This window comes from Cebidichthys violaceus, unplaced genomic scaffold (assembly GCF_023349555.1).
Source record: "Cebidichthys violaceus isolate CVI_PGR_0920_01 unplaced genomic scaffold, fCebVio1.0.p SCAF_11, whole genome shotgun sequence".
NCBI classification, from domain to species: Eukaryota; Metazoa; Chordata; class Actinopteri; order Perciformes; family Stichaeidae; genus Cebidichthys; species Cebidichthys violaceus.
In genome coordinates this window covers 9221470-9246109 of record NW_027176274.1, presented here as the reverse complement: position 1 = coordinate 9246109, position 24640 = coordinate 9221470, and the positions used below count along the sequence as shown (strand labels likewise).

The window sequence follows — 24640 nt, the reverse complement described above, 5'->3', positions numbered from 1 at the left end:
ATTAATAAAATGTCTAAATGTCACTTCAGTTTGATATTTAATGTTAAATATTTGTTTGCGTGGAACGGAGCCAGTTGAGGTGGTTCGGGCACCTGGTGAGGATGCCACCTGGGCGCCTCCCTAGGGAGGTGTTCCAGGCACGACCAGCTGGGAGGAGACCCCAAGGGAGGCCCAGGACCAGGTGGAGGGACTATATCTCCACACTGGCCTGGGAGCGCCTCGGGATCCCCCAGTCAGAGCTGGCTGATGTGGCCCGAGAAAGGGAAGTTTGGGGTCCCCTGCTGGAGCTGTTGCCCCCGCGACCCGATCCCGGATAAGCGGTCGAAGATGAGATGAGAGATTTGTTTGAATGTAAAATGTCCACTAAGGGCAACATGCTCCAGATAAAAGGGGTATCATTTGTATTGTTCAATTTTATATTGAATATGATGGTTTGGAATTTAAATTGATCCCCATTGCAACACCCCACCTTTAGCTCTTAGAAACAGGTGATGTAGGGGCTGTTTCAGTGAATGTTGATACAAATCTAAATCCATTGATAAGATGCGTTCACTCATAAATGTTTTAACTACTGTTAAAATGAGAAGAGTATTTCACAGCTGTGATAAATCTGAGCCCTTGAGTACTTTTTTAGTGTTTATTCAGTGAAATAGTGTTTAAACATTCAATTGTGGATTCTAAGTTAACATTGATTAAAACATTTAATTTGCTGCATTTGACTCAGGATTTCAGTCAAATGCAGCAAAGAACTAGTCTATGCTGCCGGCGGTCAGTGGGCTGCTATTCTTCATTTTTGAACCGCTCTTAGTCTGGCCTCTCCCCTGAGACCTGTTTGCCTTGGGAGCCCCTACCAGGGGCTACTGCCCCGGACAACATGGCTCCAAGGATCACTGAGCCACTCAAACTCCACCACGTTAAGGTGGCGAGGAGAAAAATATTTCACACACAAATGTGTGTGTGTGTGTGTGTGTGTGGTGGTAGTTAGAAGTGGCCGTGGGGATAGGGTAGAAGTGGGGATAGGTTAGAATAGGGATAGGTTAGAATAGGGATAGGTAGAAGTGAGGATAGGTTAGAATAGGGATAGGTTAGCTAGCCAATGTTAGCTAGCTTGAGCTAACGCTTGCTAATCGTTAACTAGCCGAAGTTAGCTGACTTAGCTAACACTTGCTGCACATTCCTCTATTAGCTAAACTTGTTCAGGCATGTTTTGGCGGTAGCCTAAAGACAAGCTTTTCGCATCACTGCTCCAGGTTCGCCTGAAAACATATTTTAATTGTTCCATAACGAAAGTGAAAAGTCACTGTACATTTTAAATGTTCGGTTTTCTTCGAGTTGATACAGCCAACGCATTTTGGTCGCAGGTCGCACGACATTTACAACTTGGAAATTCCGAGTTACAAGTGAATGCAGCATGAACAGAGGCGACGTTAAACACGGTGTTGTTGAAACGTGCGGTTTGCTGCCGCGTTAGGTGGACAATTATGAGACTGTTTAACAGTACTGTTTGTTTCGTTAGCAGTGGAGTTATATTATTTTACGTTACGTGATGGGTGTATGACGTTAGCGGACATGTTTTTATATATCATGCAAAGCGTGGTTGAAGGAAACAATAATATAACGGCAGTGAACGCAACAGTTAGGGTAGGCGGATCTATGCTACGCCTGTGTATTTAATGACTCCAGTGCCGTTGTAGCAGTCTTTCCAACACATTTATTTATTTCACATGGACGCGAGTAGCCACCGGCTTCTGTCAACGTTAATTCAATTCCAGTGAAAGTGCCCTTAAAAGCTGCAGTTGCGCTTGCACGCCGCTCTTTAGCCTCACTGAATGCGCATATTAACGACCTTTCCTTGCCCCTCTCGAGCTGTCAGCCACGTTAAGCTGCCTGTGACAGATAATGAAGGAGAAATCATTTCAATCTCCATTTTATGGTAACGTTAGACAAGGGGGGAAATTAAAAAATCCCACAATTATATCGTGGAGGCTTGTATAACGTTACGACCCAGTCATTTTTTGTGTGTCTGTGTCAGGGATATTAATGGTCTTAGCTCGCTTATTTGACCTGTGTTAACTCCTCAGGAAGCATGACAAAAGATTAGTTTAACAAAATCAAATGTTTGTTTCACATTGGCTTGTACATTTATTGTTATTCGTGTTGTTGTGTTGGCACACTACTGCTAAATGAATACTGAGGAAATGCTACTTTTGAATTGTTTTATGAATGAGGCCTCAGATACAGTATGTATTTATGTAAATTAATTGACATTCATATCAATAGTGTGTGTATGTATGTATACACACATTCTTTGTCTTTTTCAGAAAACTGCCTGAGGGCTCTTGAAGAGCTGCTTCGTTAACACGGGATGCCGGTTCACTAAAGGTGAGATGCCGGTAGCCAAATAATTTGGAGGATATTTAAGGTTAAGGAGTTATAATCAGCGGTAGAGCAGTTTTTGACAAAGCGTTTACAATGCTACAATTTTATTAGAATTAATAGACTAGCTAGCTTAAATCAATTTCCAATCAACACTTTGTCTTGTCACTCAGCCTGGTGACGAAATACTAAATAGCAGTATGCTATTGATTCAATTTGGCAATTGCAGTGATGTCAACAGTTGTGACGGTGTTTTTGTTTGCAGAATGGTTTTCAAAAATGTCCACGTTGGTCCAAGCCGATTTAGTCACTGTATGTTTTTTTCTGTGTGTTCTCGGTGTTTGCAGAGTTTAACTGGAGCCACCACAAACCTGCAGAATGACTTTGTTGATGCCGTGGACCGCTACACACCGCACTTTGTCACAAACTTCAAGTCCAAGAAAGGAAGTGTTGGAGATACATTTGCTGAGCTTGTGCAGCAAATTGATTCACGGGTGAGTCTGTACTGTCAAACAAAGATTCTGGTGACACTTTCATTGTCACATTGACAAACATATTTGTACTGTCAGATTTAAATGTTGCATAATCTTGAACTTTTTTTGTTAATTATCCACATCTAGATACCAGATGTGACAGCAATGTGCACCCTCGTACTCAGAGGCCTCCCTGTTCTACTTGGTGATGACCCCAGTCACTTCTACCACACCTGCTTTGTAAATTGTCATAGTTACATCTTATCCTAGACATTTGTGTAAAATTGTCATAATTAGCATATGAATTCTTGAGTTATGGCCAGAAACGTGTTTTGTGAGGTCACGGTGACCTGTGATCTTTGACCACCAAATTTCGACCGTGAGTCCAAGTGGACCTTTGTTCCAAATTTGAAGAAATTCCTTCAAGGTGATCCTGAGATAATAATAATGACGGACAACCCCAAAACATAATGCCTCAAGCCAAGGCTGATGCCAGCGTGGAGACATAAAAGCATAAAGAAGGTCTGAGATTCAAATGTAGAGGCGTATCACAGCAAGGCTGAGTCCCAACCACAGCGGCCGGAGGTTGATTTGGACGGAGCCCTTTGCTTCAGGTCATCACCTCTCTCATCCCTGCCTTTTCTGTCTCTCTACTGTTACTATTGAATAATGCAGAAATGCCCCCCAAATTTTTTTACATTTTTTCAGATGGAGATGGATAAAGCTGTATTTCCCTGGCTTCACATGAGCTAAGCTTGTAGCATCACTCATAAGGTGAAGCAGCCATATATTGAACTAACTCCGTTCGCAGTCCATGTCACCGGGTTGCACTGCTGAGCTCAGCTCAATGGCGCAAAGCCTGCTTGCCATCTCCGGTTGTGTATAATGCACAAGGTGTGTGTATGTGTGTGTGTGTGTAAGGAAAACTTTATGGGCAAGGCTGGAAGGCAGCGTAGGCAGGACATATGACACAGTGACAATTTATATTTCCTTGTTGTCATGTTGTTTCTGTTTGGTTTTACACAGGATTCTGACAGTGATGATGCCTGGGCATAAGTATCTTTTGGGGTGCTGACGAACATCAGTGAAGATGTCCCTCTCTCCAAGTCAACTCCACCTTGACCCAGTGTCTACTTCCATCATTGGCCATCAACTGGCCAGCCAGCGTTTCTCAGATTGGAGTGAGACGAGGAGAAAAGGTGATGTCGTGATCTTCGCAGTAAAATATCTTTGATGTGACGTGTCGAGTCTTGGCCAATCAGCGTTAAGATGTCTACACCGTCTTCATTTCCCTCCGTTAAAGTTAAAGTTCCGTTCCGTTACAGTTCAGACGTGCGGGGTTAATTATAACGTCCACTGCATGTGGAACTTTGTCGACTGTTAACGTTCGTCATTATCGTGAATTAGGAGGAAAGAAATGTAACGTGATGAAACATGCAGCCCCCCCCCGTGTTCTGGTTCAGTAGTTCACGCGGTCACTCATTAACGTTAAACCGGAACACCGGCGGATCTGGTTGTCTTTTTTTAACTCTAAGTAGAATGAGGCGAAAGATGAGGCCCAGATACTGATAAGATGATGTGATCAAAGAGGAGGCTGTTTGTGTAGATAAAGGTGTTGTGATGACCACAGCCAGTGTACTAACAGCTATTATTTTACTCTTGATAAGCTACCTTAGCCAGAGGAGATTATCATTTTAATTTAAATAATTGACCTGGATTGAATACATATTAATTGCAAAATAGAAGATAGGTTACAATTCTAACAGTTTTACAGTAACAGTAGAAGTCCATTAATATTAAGCCATATAGTAGCAGAGTTCAAGAGCTGAAATACTGATTAATAACTGAATACTATATTAGTTTTTTGCTTAAAGTAAATGTCTTATCACTTCATTTTCTTAAAATTATTTAAAATAAAAATGATCCTGGGGGAGCACCCCCCCTCCCCCATAACGACCGACAGGGTTAATATGAAACTAAACTAAACAAACAAACAAACAAACAAAACCCCTAAATCATCATATTTTGTGGTTTGGTGATGGGGAATCCAACAATACCCGGAAAAGCACGATAACCCTACACTTGTCGTGTAAATTGCAGTTTTACCAAACATCTTTGGTAGCTAAAATATGCACATGACCAAGCACAGGAACACGATAGGCAAAGAACATTCTAGTGAAATAACCGATATCTTAAAATGCGAGTATTTCTCACACACAACACGCAGATGTGCACAGGCACACATGCACAATCACATTTGTAAAACCTGTGTTGCTGCAGCCATTAGGCAGTGATTAGTGAAGGCGACGACAGGTTTTCCTCTTCATCAGCAGGCCTCTCCTGGGAGTTCCATTGGCTCCATCCAGCCTATTAACGCTCCCCAACATGAGGAGGGAGGGGAGTGGTACCTCCCATGGTGGCTGCCCTTAGCCACACTACACACGCTTTCATTAGTGTGTTAGCTAAATGATTGGCCTCAGGACAGCCCCCGAGCCCTGCAATGCACGTGTTAGCTTATATGTTCCATCCACTGGGCAATTTATTCATTTATTCATCCATTTTTGCATTCGCACTCATGATGGCATCATTTGGTAAATTTGATTTGTATTTTCTCTAAACTGGATGGGCACAGCGTTTTGAAAAGCGCCAGCGACACAGAGGTGACAGAGCATACAGCGGTGGAAGTCGATCACGAGTGTATAATTACACAGGATTTCATTCATAGCATTACCTGAAGTAAAACAATGTGCAAACACACAGGTGTATGTGCTTCTCCTACCAATAGTGTACACTGTAGAGCTGAAATGATTATTCCATTAATTGATTAGTCTGCAATCGTTTTCATAATTGATTACTTGTTTAAAGCGTTTTCGTTTGAGCTTCTCAAATTTGAGGATTTGCTGCTTTTCTCGGATTGAACATCCATTGATTTTTGATTTTTTTTGGTCAGACAAAACAAGCAATTGAAAGACATCACCTTTTAAAATTGCAATTATCATTTTTTCATTATTTAATTAACTGATATTCACTAGATTAATTGGTGATGAAAATGATAAGTTGAGGTCTTTAGATTTGATGATTTCTAGTTGAATGTGTGTAACGTTTTGACCCATCTGAATGTTGTCCCTGCGCTCTGAACAAAAGGATCCCTCAGAGGTTCTCGGAAAGAAAATGTATTTTTTATAAGAAAAGTACAAACTGAAAACCTCTTGAGAATAATCACACAACAGTTCTTCACTGCTCAAGATCATTAACTATAGTGATCTATGGGGTATTATTATTTCCCTCTAGAGCCACAAATGCCTCTGTGACATCTTTTGGGCTTACTAACTTTGATCGTGCCTGTTGACCTCACTATGATAGAGTGAGTAATTGGGACGAGTGATAGAAAAGAGGTAGCTCAAATGCCCACCTCTGTTAAAATACTCTTATAATTTACATGTAAGTGCTTTCTGAATGAGTCTGTAAATACTCACAGCTCCAGCAGTCTTGAGTTTTGAGAGTAGCGAGTCACCCTGACAACAATGTTCAGCACTTAATATAAGAAGCATGAAAAAAATAAAAGCCTTTTTTTTTGTTGGTCATAATTGACATCTGTAGCATAAGCCATTATGCCGTTTCCCGTCAAAGGGATTACAGAAAATTAGGGCAAATGGAAAACTGACATTGACACTGGCATGTGTAAAATGAGCTAAATGTACTTGTATGATATCTTTAGAACATGTTAATTAGACCCTGGAATTAAAATTACAACAGTTGGTCTGTGTAATTTACATAGAGGTCATGTTGTGCTAATATGGCACTCGTTGAAATAGACAGCCAGCAACAATATGGTTAAGTCTGACCCACTGACATTTTCAGCTCCAAATTATGCACATTGTGTGAATTAAATTAATTAGAGAATTCATTAAGAAATATGGCTCGCGGAAACGAGAATAATATTTAGTTATGTGATGTAATTTTCTTCCATTGTTAAAGATAATTTGTTTCATAACAGTTCCTGCGGTAGTTTCCCCCCTGTACTAACTATGATGTATGTAATTTGTTATCCATTTAATTAAGTATGATTAGAATTAGTGAATGTACAGCTTGTTTTGACAGATGGTTTCCATCAGGGGGACCTTTGCACAATTAACTTATAATCAATTACAGCCTATTTTTTTCTCTTCTGTTTGTTGCATCTTGAAGTTTGTATGGAAAATATCCACAGCATATGCATTGTATGAATGCTTTACTTGGAATACATCAAATGAGCAATTATCTATAATTTTCTCACTAATACAAAGCAGATGAACAACTTTGATTCATTTCATGCTTTGTGAGATACCTGCAAGCTGGTGCGGACTTCTCACTTAATGACTGTTTCATCCGTGTTTAATTGTTCTGTTTAGCTTCTTATGTCCTCTGTTTGAGGAATTAATGGAATCCTCAAATCAAAAATGTTTCTCCCACTAAATGAGAGAACCATAAAATATGTATTGATCGCTTTCCTGCATTTCTTTTGTTACTCTTTTCTCAAACAGACACCGTGTAATTATACTCACACTGACTTACACACTTAATTAGCACCTTGTTTTTGTCTGTTCATATCATCTTTCACATATTTAATCATTTCAAGGGCATAATGCAAGCATATCTGTTTCCAAACGTGTAAATGGAAAAGCCTTGGAAGCTAGGGTGGCCCCTTTGTTGTACTTGTTTTCGTCCACAAGATGGAGCTTTAGTTCTGTTCATGTTGTGCACTCTCTGGTGGGATGACGTTCATTTTGGCTTCATGGAGGAATCTGCAACAAGAAATCATGTTGCTTTATTCCCAATGCAATATATCCATAAATTGAAAAAATAAGCTTGTGTAGTATTGACGTGCACCACTGAAATATTATTTGTTTTTAATGGATATCAAAAATGTGTGTAACTCTATGTTAATCAAAAAAAAGAGTCGTCAATGTGACATAGGATTAGATGCATTGTTTTGTATATCGAAGCATACAGATTTAAGTCAGGTGTTCTTTTTGTATAATAAATCTTTGTGTGGCTTTAGTAATGGGTTTTAAGCAAATTCTAGGCTATTCACTAATTCTGTTCATTTTGTGTTTCTCTTCAGGCTTGGAAGAAGTAGTCGCCACAGAGCAAAGGAAACCATTGCACCTTCTGCAGCTCACAGGTAGAGAATTCCCTTCATGACATGACTGTATCTTTGTTCCTCTAGGATCGCAGGATGAGAGCAACGATCAGTCAAACTGAACAGGACTGTGATTTAGTGTTTACCGTGAGAATGCGAAAATTAGAAAAAAATAATTTAGCTTATGATCTAATATTTCATAAAACTGTTGAAGCATCTGCTCTACAGGTCAAACTTAAATTCAATCTTGTTTTATAGGACAAAATATTTCACCAAAAAGTTGAATAACGCCCCTGTTTTAAAGAGTTTAAGGAGCCTTTATCAGGTTTTTTTCCCCAGGTGACATGAAGGTGGTACTGATTTGGCTCCCACTGGACATGACTTAATGTCTGACATAAAAAATAACTACATAATTTGTCTCAATCCAGAGGGCTGACTTGGCATGGACAGCAGCAGTCCTAAATGTCACCCTATAATGAGTTCTGGCCAAAGGTACACAGTTAGGACAGTGCCCGCTGGCACCTGGGATGCCCACTGGCTAGCTTTTTACCCCACAGCCATTTGGACAACCCCGGTTTTCTTTGTGAACACTGCCGTACACGATTTGCATCCAAACAAAAAGTTTCAGTATTGTGAAGTTTCATTGTGCCCATGGAGTCATTTAAAACAGAATGCATTTAGTTGTTGTATTCTTCTCTGACTCACCTCTGCTAAACCTTAAGTTTTATGAAGATAACACATTGATGTCATGGACTGAAATGATTGCAATGATCGTATAACCCTTTGAGTGATTCACCAATTTGCCGTCGTCTCAACATGAATGAAGGAAGACTTTCAGTTTTGAAGAACTTGACTTCTTTTGTTTGCCTGGTATGAGACCTAATGGCAACACACTGGGCTTATTATCTTACAAAGGCGCAGGAGATGAGGGAACATTGTATCTAAATTAACTTTTTCTATTTCCTGGTGAATGAAATCAATTCCATCCTTTTATGTTACTTTTCATCTGCCTTTTGTCTTGTTGCGGAATCTTTTCTTTTTCTCCCTCATTCATCTGTTTTGCCCTTTCCTTGATCTGATAGCATTAAACATATAATTAAGTCATAAAGGAGGGGACTGATGAGTGTAGCAGATGGTAATTGCGTCCTACATTTGAATGAAATGATATGCATTGCTACAATTTACAGCCTTCGCCTCATATTTTATTCAGCAACCTTTTATCTCTTTTCCTGCAGAATTATTCTGCAATAAATTTAGACATCTTATCAATAGCTGGAGTGATAGTGGCAGAAACATGGAAAAAATGAGCCTCTGCCGTTTTATGCTGTTTAAAATAATTTTCCATAATAAAGGAGCTATCAGAGCTGCTCTATCACTGTAGAGGGGCGGATATTCCTATTTCTAGTAAGGCTGCCTTTAGTTTGTGGACAAGCTGTCACTCCTGTTAGTGTGAAGAAATGCAAAAGGACAGAAGAGGGTTTAGTGGTTCAGCTGAGGATTATGAACTTCACACAGGGAAAACAAGAAGAACAACTTGGAAAGCAAACAAGTTTCTTTACGTGTTTTCGACATGAAATAGCTGTTTTACTTTTATAAAGTGTCTGATATCACTCTCCTGATCAGATACAATTCTTTATGGTGTGCAGTACTCCACACTGATTTTTTTACTGTCAATTTGAGGGTTTAATGAAACCATTTTCCTCAGATATTTTGCAAAGAAGCTCACCTTCAGATCCCAAGTAAGTCTTACACTCAGTTAACAAAAAATATTTTTTGTGTGTCTACTACATTTATATCAATTGGGTTTGATTAAATAATAAAAATACATCTGAGTAAATTGCAATAGAATTCCACCATACCCAAGATACAGCCTCCGAAATGATCATAAAGTTGAATCAACGCTGCTCAAACAGTAAACAAAGACTGAACTTCATAACCTTCATGGATTTATTGCAGGACCGTTGCTTTCGGCTGCATCCCTTTCAGGTTGGTGTACCAAATTAAACTGGCAACAGTGTAGATCTAGCTCTCTGCTTTTCTCTTGGTCACAGTGACAACTTATAATTCAGTGGAAAACAGGTACATTTTGTGCTTGAAACACACATTAAGCGAAGCATAGACGCACCACTTTGTCATCCAACTGCTAGATGGATCCCTCCCTCATATGGGATCATTTCTACCTTATGACAACGTAACTCCTGTGATAGCATTGAGCAGAGCAGTTGAGAGGAGTATTGCCAGAAGGAGCTTTTTGTTCATTGACATGCTTTCCTCCCATCGGTCCCTGGTGAAGTGCTGGACTCCACTGATATTTGAGAACTGGTAGCTGGGGAGATATAGGTTTAATTCTCATGTTCCCCCAACGACCTGCCAAGTACAGGCGTTGGGTGCCAGCTGGAAGGCTTTCATAAGTTGGTGCATGAGGGTGGAGGGGAAGAAATTAGCAAGGGCAGAAGAGAGGAGGGCAAGTATACAGTATGTACACAAGTGTCTCTAGACCTTGAAGGTGCGACAGAAGTGCTTTCCACATCTAGACACCCCAGGCACTTAGCGTTTAGTCAGGATGCAGGTCCATTACCTTTAAGTACGAGTGCTTATGTGTGGTCGCCTGTTTTTACAGTCCTTCTAGCTTGAACGGAATCTACCCGGGGTGACCCAGCTCTATTTATTGATGCCTCCTGAGTTTCCACTTGCTGGTAATAGACTGGAAAACACAGATAATGTGTTTGATCGATCAACGTGAACAAATTTCATTTGTTGGGATCAATAACAGTTTACAGTTGACAGAGCCCAAAGAACTACATTTATTTGAGCTTTTTGATTGAAGCTGTCCTGGCCAGCCGGCAATGTGAGGTACTCCAGACCGGGCCTATGTGGCAGGCATGGACTCCTCTGTTTTGTTATTGCCAGCAATCTGTATTTAAAACTAATATCAGTGTGTGCTGCATGGCTCGAGGCAAAAGGCACCAAACCAATCTGATATACAGCATGTGTTTCTTTTCGGCTCCTTGTGATGTGAATTAGAATGTGAAAAATAACAATTCCCTTACATTTTTCACTGGTATCCATTTTTTCATTTGAGGGCGTAATGATTAGATTTTTTTTTTTTTCCAGCAGCATGATTTGTATTATGTTTTCACTGTGTTCAAAACATAATAGAAAAGTGATGTGGAACCAAAGGGAAAAAGAGGAAATTAACTGACGTGCAGAAGAAAGACGTTTCCATGGCTCAACCTTTTGCAGTTTTCTTCATGTTTCTGCTTTTCATGATCATGCTCTGTGGAACGCCCTGAAGACATGAGAGCCCTGGCTCTGTGTCATACAGTTCCAGCCCAGGCTGCTACCTTCTGCACACACAGACAAAACAGCATGAGATGGGAAGTCCACATGGATAAGCATTTACTATGGTAGGTGTTGCTTCAGGCAAGTGCTATTCAGGGGGAATTTACTGTGTATACACCGGTGTTACGGCAATAACCTTCTTATAGAGGTGTTTTTGCAAAGCTTTTTACTCCAGTGTAGTAAACTGGCTCATGTTGGCTTTAGCATGAAGGCACAGTGCATTATGGATATTTGTCATATTTGACCAAACTTAAAGGATTGGTGTAGTAATATTTTTTTATTGTCGAAAAGACCAACATCAGCATTGAATTGATCAGAGTACTTGGAAATGTTGTTTTTGCAGTCAAAGCCAGATACATTTTAATCCTCTGCATCATAGACCACCACAATTTTGCACCAGGTTATATGTTACTTTATTTTGATCAATATGTAGTTTACTTTTCATCGGATTTGTTGACAGTATGAAAAATAAGGAATGTCACCAGCCTCATCCTTTAACTGAGATTTAGATGCATTATTTTTAAACCTACAGTAACTGATTTTTAGGCCACTTGGGGGCAGCAGAAACAAGCTGTAAAAAGCATCACTGACATATTATCACCTTTTAAGTTAATGTGGAAAACTAGTTCCCCTATAAGTGCTGTAGGAATGATCCTAAAACCCAGAAATTTGTATTTTTGCGCTTCCGGGTTCCCTCGTCTTGAAGTCAGTGGATGTTTGGTTAGATGCCTGAAATAAGGTCTGAGGTTACACAAGTTTTAACGTTTTTGTTCTCTGATAGTAAGTTCTTCAGTGGATACCCCTCTCGTGAATGTTGAAGCTTTTAAAAAGTGGTAGCTAACAAGTGGCTAAATGAGACCATAAGAAAACATCATCATGCTGACTAGTCTGCCTTCACAGCTCTGAGTATACTCGCCCTCATGAGACCGTGGTGTAGTGTGTTACACTAGCTATACGTCATCCCTGCAGCTTTCTATTGACACATCCAGCAGACACAGAGCAACATCAGCATGAATCATTTATTTAAAATCATTTATTTTAATATTTAAAACAAAAAAAATCAATTGTAGCCTCTTTAAGGATTTAGATATTAGATCATTAAATGACAGCAACATCAACATGAAAAATGTTCACAAAGAAATTATTAGTCTGTCTTTTTTTTTTTTTTTTTTGCAGTACACATAACTTGAATTGTTCTTACCCTTAACATTTTCCTTACTTGTTTGACCCCAGTCCATTCTGTGACCCCTGTAGACTAGAACAATAATGACCAGTGTTGGTGTAGATGCTGGTGACGATGGAGCCTTTTCGCAGTCCGCTCTTACTGCAGGCTCTGTGTGTGATTGCTGTGTGGCTATACTCACAGGGAAGGGCATGGACTTGGATTGGAGGACAATGCATTAAGACTGCTGGTCCCTGTGCCTTAGATTTGGCACAGGTTAGGGAGAGGCATGAGATGCATATTGTTTGTGTTCATTTGAATAAGGACAAATGTCAGATTTCCATGGCTCCGGGCAGCCTGCATGTTAGATGATCAACTCTTTTGGGCCCCTGGATGTGGGGTCATCAGTAGCGCTTCCAGGTCACTGTCACTGCATGCCGGTTTGGGGCCATAATTGACCTTTTGACAGAGCGCAGGGAGACAGCCTTTCTCTAAGGGCAGGAATAATCACTTTAGATTTACCCGTGGCTGAGCTCATGTTAGCTAATTAAAATGTTTGTTCTATTAGAAATTAAATTTGTGATTTCAGAAAATACTTAAATAATATTGCTAATAATAGTTTGATATTTTTTCAGCTGTGGTTTAAAAATTATGAATACTTTTAAAACACCCTCTGATAAAATGACAAACAATATACTGTATACAAATGTATATATATAATTATATATAATTCTATGATTCCATATATAAATCATTGGCAGGTAATTGATCTTTTTCTTTGCATATGAAAATACATTAATTGCCTCGCATCTCTATGGCTAAAAACATGGCTGCAGTGCGTCAGTCATTTCTGATGTTTTCCTGTGACTTCATGCAAGCCAGTCAATCATTTACTTTTATATGTTTAGTTAACATTTTTGTTTGTGTGAATAAATGAGTCAGTACTTCTCATGGCATACTGTAAAAGTGCCATCATTCCCTGTTGTTGTGGTGTGTGTGTGTGTGTGTGTGTGTGTGTGTGTGTGTGGCTGCAGAGAAAGGTTGAATACAGCCCGTACCCCACAAGCCCTTGAGCTCCCTCGGGCTTCTTTCCGGTCCAGGATCTCCAAAGAAGCGTGCGTTTACCCTTCACTGTGCATGTTATTCCTCACAACATAGCACCGACGGCCATGTCTCTGTCTTCATAGCCCTTAACGTTAACTTTCATTCACACCACGTCCTATGCTTACATTGGATATTTTCTCAACCCAGTACATTACTTTTCTAATACTGTTAAATTTATCTTCTCGTTCCCCGTCCTTCTCTAGTATTAGTGATCATTTTTCTTTGAATTATTTTTTTACATAATTAATGGCATGTGCCACATTGTACTTGGTTACTAAGCTATCACATAATGCTAAATGCTCTTCTCTCACATAATGCTTCAAAGTGCTAGTTTCAAGCTTTATTTATCAAATCCAGTTGCATGAGTGTGTAGAAAAAGGCTCCCAGCACCTTTGCTGGGATCTTGAGAGTATTTACAAAAAAAAAGCAGCAAGAATGCCAGGGGTCAAGGCTTTGAGACCAGGGTATTACATTATTAATTAAAATACAAGTTGCCTTGTTGCCCATGGGTATACAATGTAACACACTTGATTGAATCAGGTGGTGGCAGCCCAAGCCTTTCGTATTTTGCGCTTGAAGGGACGAGAGAAATTTGAGCTCGGCTGTATTACTCTACACACAAAAACATGTTTTGAGAAACGGTTGTGAGCTGTCATTGAAAGCTATAGCAGATTTAAAATGCAGTTAAATTCCCATGCAGTAGCCGGACTTCATCCATCAAGTAACTTTATACTCTTGTTGTAGAGTTAAAATAGCTGTTACACAAGCTTTCTTGGATTAATTGTCATCCTGCATCTGTTCCATGACACAAATAAACCCATATGCAAATATGGTCTGTCTGTCTGTCTATAATAAATACAGTATTTGACAGTATTTATTTTGAAACATTATTATTTTGTCGTCTATAGTTGGTTCAGTTAGTTAGTAGTGAGGTAAGCACATTAGATGACCAACACCAGACTTTTTGCCTGTGGGAATATTAGTCTGTGGGATACCTGTCCTTGTTTTTGCTGTAAAGTGACAAATAGCTTTATTTCTTAAACAACATAAGTATGAAAAGTCACTGACAAAAGCAATAGTTTGCATTTTGCGATTTGACATCTAGTAGAATTTCTGATGGTTTTTGGTACCCAAGTCATGGTTAGAAACACCAGTGAAATAGACCACAGAAAAAAAACAGACTGTACTGTTAGGTAAGATAGGGAACCGCCCCAACAAAAGTGCCACATGAAAAATATTTAATTACGTTACTAATCAAACTCATTATACCTTGAAATAACTTAGTGAAAGCACTTAAAAATATGTAACAGCCGCATAGACTTTTATGTATTTTTACTTCAGAGGAGAACATTACATCTACCTGACAGAAATGTTACTGGTTACGTTGCAGATTCAGATTTGACCAACAATATATAACAGTTAAAATATGATGCATTGTTAATCATTAAACTATCCAGCATCGTAGAATTGAAAGCTCCACCTTGAACAGACGTTAACCCTTCCCTTCAGGCAACGTTCGTAGTAGTTTTAACTTTAAACTACTTCAACTACCCACATGCCAAGTCAGAGAAAGGCTTAAGAGAACAGCAAGAGAGCGTTACGGGGCCCAAATCATTACATGCGGCCCTAAAAAACACACATTCAGGTCAGGGTTACTCGTGGTCAGAAACAGCTGTGAAATACAGTTAGTGGAGATTATATCCATGGCGGTTATACAGTAGAGCATGGATTTAATTCGCTGGCAATGAGCTGCTGTCTGCTCACTGCGGACAACATGCTGGACTTGATCGATAATCAAAATAGTTTTTGCATTAATTTGATTAACTAACCAATTAATCGACTTATTGTTTAAGCTCTACACTGAAGCTCAACATTTGGTGAACTTTTTGAGCATTAATCAAACTTTTTCTTTTCTTGAAATCTATTTCCATTCACAGTTACACTATTTAGTGTTACTCTGTTGCTTCGGTAGCAAATAGTGATTATTTGAACTGATTTGCTTGTAATTACAAACAGTGTCTCTTTCATGTAAACCAGTTATATTGTTAAACACAGGGTGATCAGAGTCAGTTGTGTTGGGGAGTCTTTAACTTTTGTAGATTTTTTTTTTTTGTGTGCTTACTCAATAGCTTTTTAGACCTTTTATTCTTTCTTTTTACAGTATTCTTGTCCCTAATTAAGCATTTTCTCCTTTTAGGCCACCACAGGGCAGGACATGCTAATAGTTTTAGCAATGTGACACCTAGATAATTAGACATCCTTCTGCCACCACCCGCCATTCGCACTGTTTGTAACGGCACACGACTTTAGAAATGCATGCCAGCCAAGACAAAGACAGTCTTATTCTGTATGTATGCTTACGAGACATATGCTAGACTTAACAGCCAATATTTTTCATTTGTTTATGCCATTTTCCAACCATACATTGAATCTGGATTTGTTATGCCCAGACTATAGGGCAGCTCTTTTAATTCATCTACACCTTATTGCCTATAATTTGTCACAAAGTGATGACAAGCCTGCCTTCATTCTCATTAAGGGTCACAGAAGTGTGAATATGTAAACTTTTAATAAGCACCCTGACAGAATAAAGTTGGTCCCAGTTCTTTTAGTGCTGGGGTGGGAGTGGTAATGGCACCAACTACTAGACAAAAGGTAACTATAATGAGCGTTGGTGTGTGTGAGTTAAATAGGGAGGGAGAGGAAAACTGTATAGTGGACATTTTCAACTGTGCCCCTACTCTTAATTTCTCCTCTCCCTTGATTCCTACTGACCTCCAGTCTAGGTCTGTTAGATGTAGTCCAGGTCATAGCAGACAAACGAACGATGGAAATATCAAAGCCAGCCCAAGGCCTTTACATTCGTTTTTCTGCTCCAGGTAATCACAGCTGAGGCCTTGTCTTCTCCTTAGCCATGTCTTTTATTCCTCTGTTCTCTTTCATGGGGCTGAATTCACCGGCTCCATTTCAGCTGTCATAAGCAAATCGCGAGGTTAATTATGTCTTAATACAGTGTGGCTTCTAATATCCAAAATGGCAAATTCTAATGAGATTTACATTAATTGGAATTGTGCCAGCCAACTGATACTGTATATTCAGTTCATTCTTTATAAAGAATAAAGAGCTAAAAGGAAGTCAGAAGGCTTTGGAGTGATGGCACTGTCTATCCATTAGACATAGACCTGGATCCATCTGGAAACAAAGTGTTTGTCAGTTAAGCAGCCCAATTGTGTGAGATCATAGCTGGCTGTTCAGCGTGTGAGGTTCTGAAGTGTATCGAGAGGCACAGCTGAGTGAGTCGAATAGTCTGTGGTCTATTGATAACTCGCGCCTGTTTTAAAATCCTGGCACAACAATGCAACGAGGGCCTTGTGTGCTCCGCTGAGCAACAATACCTTCTCTCACTGGCAGCTTCAGTGTAATGATGACAAACAACAATAAAGGGGGTCTTTTTTTCCATGGGCCTCTCCTTCCTGGAACCTTTTGATAAGAATAGTTTTTAAGTTTATCAGGAGATAGAGATATTTACAGAAAATAATTGTTTATAATATATAATATATGGTGTTATTAAGATGAAAAATGCACTTTGTCAAGAATGATCAAGAGAGCTGTTAAAGGGAAGATACAGAGACTCACTATACAGAGACCTATCTTTATTCTATCTCTTTCTCTTTGCTCCTTGGCCCCACCATCCGCCCACCTCCGCAAACAATCACACACACACACACACACACACACACACACACACACACACACACACACACACACACACACACTCTTTGTTTCTCCAGTCTTGTTCCTCTCCCTGTCTGTCTCCATGTGTACATAGAGCTGGTCGGCTGGCCCAGTAGCTGGGAGGTATGGTGGAGTGTAAGCAGTGTTGATGTGGATGGCCCCTGGTCAGAGGCCAGGGCCTGGCTGTTAAAACGCAGCCTCTTTTGTGCGTCAGAGCCAGCATTGCCAGTCCTATTCCACCCCTGTCGCTAGGGGTGGGGAGGCATTTACCCACCACATGCATTCATTCCACTGGCAGTGCTTGATGCAGGGCTAAATGGCATTGTTACAACGTGCCTCTGAGAAGTGTTGACAGGTCCATATGCTAATTTTAATGAATACAAGAGAGCTGGTTTTATTCACCTCAACTCAGCTGCAGAATCCTATCTGCACCTTGACTAGCAAATATAATTGCAGCAAACTCAAATGAGCTCATTAGGAAATGTATTGAATTTACACATTATTTCCAGTAGTTAAGCTGAGTTATTTTCCCTAAGGACTCAATTACACACTCATTTGTGACTCAGGTAAATGGCTTTCCGTGTGTGACTTTTTCAACTGCAAAATTGTAGTCACTGAATAATTTGTAAGGAAGCTGTTGTACAAGCACATCTATTGACATTCATTTGTGTGACGATTTCAAAATGGAAGAGAAAAAAAAACTGCAGACAAGATAACTACTCGCTTTTGTTCCTTTATTCACTTCATTTGATTAACTCATAACATTTCATTCACTCGTGAGTTATTTGAACGTGTGTTCATTTGTCTTCAGCGGGTTTCCTCATAATGTTTTCATTCACAACAGCCTTGTTGTCTTTCTGACACATGTAATTTCATCAGTGAGCGTGTGGATGAACTTTATCTAGTCAAAAGTGCGAGTGCAAGTCCTTTGTCACAAAGGAAGACGGACAGAGCGCCCAATCTAAAAAAGACCTAGTGAGTCAGGGTTCAGTATCAGGGATTATGCCAGCCTACTGCGCTCTGAAATGAAAGTGAACATTCATCGAGTGACTCACTTCTTGAACCATGTCCTCCTTGAGCGACAATGAGGAGATTGTTGAAGGAACGGACATGGTGTGGAAACTATGTGACAAAGAGGAGTGCCCAAAATTTGAATTCCTCGTTAAATTGCTGTTTGTTCTGTGTGAAAATGGCCTGGTTTGCTGGAAAACAACAAAGAATTTTGAATGGGTAAGCATAAGGGTTTCCACAGAGCTTTGTAATGGCTTGTGCTGGATGAACTAAAGTGACTCTGGCAGTTGGCGGAGTTCCCAGGAGCACATTGAAGACAGTTTTCGGCAGTTTTAGCGAACTTCAGTGATCAAAATGTGCTACTGATGTCTGGTATGCATGATATAATGTTCCACAGCTTAGCTGTGATCTCTTTGTGATTGGGAGAGTGGTGCACTGCGGGGAAACAACTGGGCCACCCATACCGTGGCCCTTTTTTTACTTTATTGCATAGTACATTGACAGAGGAGATTTTGGAGAGGATGACTTGTCATAAAGGTCATTCTCCAGATTCAGACTCACAGTATATGAACACATGGCTTACTCTTTGCTCCGCTGAGCCAACAAGCTATCCAGCTGAGGAAAAAAATGAGTTTTGTCTTATTTTCTGGACCTCTGTATTGTGATGTTATGGTATTGTGGTCTGTGCTGGCTGTCCTGTACCCATGGAGTGGCCACAAGCGAAGTGGGACTGGGTCTAGTGCTGCCCTGGCCCTGCAAGCCTCGGTCCAAACGCATCCTCCCCACTCAGCTGTAAATATCACCAACAGCTGGTGGCGCACAAGTTAGTCGTGCTTAACAAATTACTGGCCTACATGAGGAGGGGCAGGGAGCTTCACTTGTCTCCTTGCCAATAAAGTGGCCATGCAATTACAATCTGCAACAAACAGGTTTATAGTAAATCAATTATTTGTCTTTTCTGTGTAAAAAAAAGAAAAAAGAAGAGAGATTTTATTAAGTAAAAATCTATTGAGATATAACAGAGCAGTGTTGTAGAGCATGGTAGATAAACCACACAGAAGTGAACTCAATCTGAAGTCCCATTCCATTTAAAAACAACAGAAGGTCAAACTTTTTGGAAACACAAACCTGTTTGATCCCACCCGCTCCTACTCCTCGTAGACACAGAGCTCTGTTTAGAGAGATAGGAATTATCAAAGTCACCTTTGAGCTCAGTAGCCCGTCTAGTGCTCATGGTATCAAACATAATGACATTCAGTGTAGCCAAGATCACATTTATGATAACATATTTGATACAGCTGTACACCGGCAAAGAATAACGCTGCCTAAAAGAATAAACCCCCCCCTTTTTCAGTTTAAACACAATCCATTTTCCAGTGTAAATCACTTGTCACTCTATTGCAAATGTAACTGCTCTGATGTGAAAGAGAGAGGTGGAGAGAAAGAAAGAGAGGGAGTAAAGATTATCTTTTGGGCCATTTCACCGGCACCGTTGCGTGACAGAGACTGACAGCTCTTTCAGATGACTGACAGGTGTCCTTTGAAATGCCGGTGAAGCAGCTTCTGTTCAGACTGTTGAAATGCATATTTGGAGCTCTTATCATAAAGGCATGGATGGCCCAGATAGGTGCAGTTAACATTGCAAATGGCTCCAGAATTATTCATTGTCAGTGCTGCGGGAAAGAATGGGGGGGGTGAAGTTTGATTATTCTGCTCACACAATGGCAGGGTGCTTAATGATTCCTCTCCACCTTGGCAGCGGCATGTGCCGACTTCAGGCGCTAGCGGCGGGTGACACAGGTCTGGCCAAGTGTTAGAGCAAGATCATACGTCCGGGCCCCATTTTAATTTCTAATACATTAATCTTTTCCTCACAGATCCTCCATGAATATTCCAGGGCTCCTTGTTTGTCGGGAAGGCTGTCTCGCTTTCATCTATTCAGGTGGTTTCATTCACTGTGAAAGCCAGCTAAATGGACCCGATCAGTCAATGACAACCGGGATACAATAGAGCCCGGTAACACGTCCCTTTTCTCCTTTCAGGCTTCTGATAGACAACCCTGACACCTGCTCCCCGGGGAGACCCTCCGCCAAGTCACTGCACTGTTCCTTGAGAGACTTCCCTTACTTTATCAGCCCATAAAGGATTGTCACAGGTGACTATATCAGCTGAGGTATGGAGCGGCTCCCTCTGACCTGCCCTGCCGCTGCGAGGTCGAGGCACCATGCGCCGCATCACAAGCGGATTAAGGTGGCTTAAACGCTGTCATACAAGCAGACTCAGTGCTTCACACTTTCTAAAAATGTTAAGCCTTTGTTCTCTTCCATTAATTAGCATTGTCTTAAGTTCATTAGACCACTGCTCATGTTGTTACTAATGAGGCAACGTAGACCACCTACATCAGCCGTAGCTTTGTAGTGCCTGACCTGACAATGGCTCCTGGTCGCGCTTTCAGGTCCATGGTGTAATGACATACACAGAGAGGGATGCAGGAGCACAGATGCAGCCCAGAGTGAGACTCGCACTCATTAATGGTTACATTTGTAAATTTAATGATCATTAGTATATAAAAAAAATGGTATGCATAGATATGTTTAAGAGGATAACACTAAATGTCCCCTTGTATTAATATGTTAATGTTGATTCATAATGGTGACCAGTTTTCCCCCTCTGTTAATAGCTGAGGTTGCCTGTGTGAGATTAAGAGATTTTTAGTGGCTTTAGGAGTAATGCAAAAGTTAGTTCTCTACTTTTCTAAAAGATATTTCAGGCCTTGTACTTGCGCTTAATCCAAATGAGCCGATCAGTCAAACCTCCCTTTTCCACAGCTAAATGAGACTCACAGGGGCCTGTATTGTAGAGCGGCGCCACACGGCACTATAACTCACCATGGAGAACACCTTAACAGTGGAGACTTAAATGTGCATTGGCATATATGTATATTAAAAGTGTCAAGTCCAGTGATGTAGATTTGGTGCCATTCATAATTATGATATCTGATTTCGGCTCAGAAGGGACGCTGTAGAGAGAAAGCGGGGGGAGAACACCAATATTTTAATGGCAAAGGAGACAGCCTTCTCCCTCAAGGAACATGTTCACTGACACTGGCTGCTGGAAAATTGGGATTTATACTTCCTGTTTTCTATTAATATGGAGATGAATACAGGTGTTCCTGTGTCGTAAAATTAGTTTAGCTCTTGCAAATTGCAATTACACGTGTTGGGGGGAGAGAAGTAATGTCTTTGCGTTTTCGCAGGCAAGAGAAAATGTGAGAAAATTAGGAAAAATATCTAGATTTAAAATGAACATAATAACGTGTAATTCTATCCTCTCCAGCCCCCTCAGCCCTGTCTGGCAGCTACCTATTTGTTCTGGTGGTGGCTTAACAGACTAGTACACTTTTCCTCGCTGCCCATGCGAGGAAAATAAGCTGTGAAATGTTTCCCTCTTCAAGGGTGAGGACTTGGAAAGGGATTTTAAACCCGGATGTCATCCAAAATTCCCTGCTGTCCTCCTGAGGGGCTTGTGCAGGGCATTGTTAAGCAGGGGGCACTGGTGAATGTACCAGCAAGGTGAGGTGGGGCTCAACCACAGAAAAACACCGAGCTAGCAGCAGTGTTTGGCTTATGGCTGGTGAACACTGGCACAGAAAGCCCACTAGGACAAGTCACTGAGGGTAGAGACGGTACTTCTTTGAACCAAATGATCAATCACGTAGAGAAGCTCATCTTGCTCTCTGTAATCTCAAGTAAATTTAATTGAATTGCTCTTTAAAGAATAGTACAACACTGTGGGAAACAACTGATATTTACTTTTTTGATAGGTTCGATAGGCGTCCACTCTCACATCTGAAGCTACTCCAGCAGCTGGTTAGCTTAGCTTAGCACAAGTACTAGAAACTGGGTGAAGCAGGTCGCCTGGCTTTGGATAAACTAAGATGTGAAAATTACACGGTGTGGTGTTACGAGGTGTTATGTGCCGTCGGACTGTTTAGTATTTAGTATTTTTCTTGTATTACAGGTTTCTCTGCTGGTTTCCAGACAACCTCACAGTGACACTTTGTTTTTTGTGTGGATTTAACAAATGAGATACAAGCTGTTTATGCTGTAGAGGTGCTGGTAGGTGGATTTTGTTACCTTTGGACAGAGCCAGGCCAGTTGTTCTTCCTGTTTCCAGTCTTTGTGCTAAGCTAAACTAACAGGCTGCTGGCTGCAGCTTTATATTTATTGGAAAGATATGAGCGATGTATAAGCATATTCTTTAAACGATACCCACACTATAAAACAGCAATAAAGAAAGAAATGGTAAAGAAAAAAATTGATCAGATTACAACAATACAAAATATCTACTACTAGCTGCTGCCTGTTCGCTCACAGTGTATGTCACTAGTGGTTATTCTAGTCATGTGACATAATCAGTATCAATGTATTTTCAGTTCCACAGTATGAGAAAACAAATGCGCTACTAATTTATAACAAGCCATGCAAGCAGTAGCATTTACCTGGCATTGGGCTAACTTTCTCTCCACAGCCAATAGAGAGGCTCTGGTATTGAGGCAAGACATTAATTCATTGTGTCAACCTGTCCCCCTGGAATATTTATGATGCTAAATACATTTAATTAGGCACTGGAGCTCTGATGGGAGAGAAAATGCACTGTCAGTAAAAAAAGATTTTGTTACCTCTAATGCTGATAGGCTGGTACTGCTGCTTACTCATTCCCAATGACAGGAGGACCAAACACACAGCAGAGGGACTTTGAATCACTCAAAATCATTTGTGGCACGTTCATTATAATATCATCATAGCACCTGAAGAGGATAGTACAGACACTTATAGAGAGAGGGAGTATTTTCCTGAGGTTTGGCAGGCCTAAGCAGGTATTATTAATTGCCCTTCAGTGAGACTTTTTCACAGAATACAAAATTCATTATCAAGTTAAAGTGATTGTCAAGTAAATGAGGATGATTTGCTTTTAGTGTCTTTCTTGCAAAGATACAACTGATGTTTTTATTCATTTGAAATATCAGAACTTTTATCGTGCAGTGTTTGATTTTTGGCAATCAGCACTATTATTTTGCTTCCTTACAGTTTATTTAAAAAAAAAAAAAAAAAAAACAAGTAACAAAATGAATGTATACTTTGTACTGCTGTTCTTCAAATATCAGCCAAAAAAAGGTTTTGATTCATTGGCTGACAGCTTGGAGTAAAGTGAGACATCATGCCTGTCTGTGATAAAAAAAAACAAAAAAACAACATAGCTACAGTAAATAATAACCAGTTTCCATCTTGACATCTGTCATCTTAGTGGAAATGGATGGGGAAATGGCCGGCTCTCTATCGGCCGAGCTCTGGCTCTGTCACATGGCTGAATGATGCAAATAGAAGATAATATCAATGCTATACTGAATGGCATTACTCCAAATCTAATGTCATTAAAAGGGTGGGTATTAGCTCTGCTGTCTGGAGGTGGTGGTTTTGGCTGCTCCGGCTTGACTGACACACAGATTAAGTGCAGTGACAGGGAGCACAATAAAGTCATCAGAGAATGTGACATGTCAGTTAGGGGGGATGAAGGGATGAATTGTCACTCTCTGTCAGAGCCCATCCTCTCGCTTATCCATGATGTCCCATACACCACCGTGGGAAAACAGGACAGCACGGGCGCTTCAGACAAATATTTATTCAGGTAGAAGACAAGTATACCCACTCAAGCTTTCCTGTTCACCACATGTTTGCCAATTTGCTCCCAGAAGAAGAGTAGATGATGGATTAAAAGCTAAAATGTGTCCACTTGTTTTTACAAGCCATTGTATGAAATCTTGATAATGTGATACTTGAAACACGCCGTTGAAATAGCACAAAACACAATGTTCAGTTACATTCAGGTAGTTGACTTTTGTTGTTTCCTGACTCCAGACTACAGCATTTTAATGCATAGGTGATATTAAGGTTGTGTTGCCTTCAAAGAGAAAATTCAATCTATGAAAGATGTGTGTCAATATTCTTGTAGTTTTAAGAATATACTTAATTAGTAGTTACAAACATATCAGGCTGTTTTATTGATTGTGTTATCAGCTAAAAGATGATTTCCCCTCTCTCTGTATAAAGAATAAATCCATTACGTACCTCCGTGTCAAGCTGCCGTAGGACCTCAGTCTGGGTTTGGAGATGGAGTATCCCTAGGATTTCACAGAGTATACAGACTGGCCAAAAGATGGCAATGTTGCAGTGCTGAATTCCAAATGAGTTTTCATCTGGTTGGCCCCCCATCGCAGACTGGCCACTACCTTCCCCTGCAGCACTCTGCCTTCCA

The 24640-nt window shown here is 40.4% G+C and overlaps 1 long non-coding RNA gene across 1 annotated transcript; it reads left to right on the top strand.

Annotated features, from left to right (window-relative positions):
• Positions 1-3967: 3967 nt before the first annotated feature.
• On the top strand, positions 3968-20472 carry LOC137890755 (uncharacterized). Its single transcript, XR_011105309.1, has 3 exons — positions 3968-4048; positions 7954-8013; positions 20368-20472. It is a non-coding gene; the product is annotated as an uncharacterized lncRNA (long non-coding RNA).
• The last annotated feature ends 4168 nt before the right edge of the window (positions 20473-24640 follow it).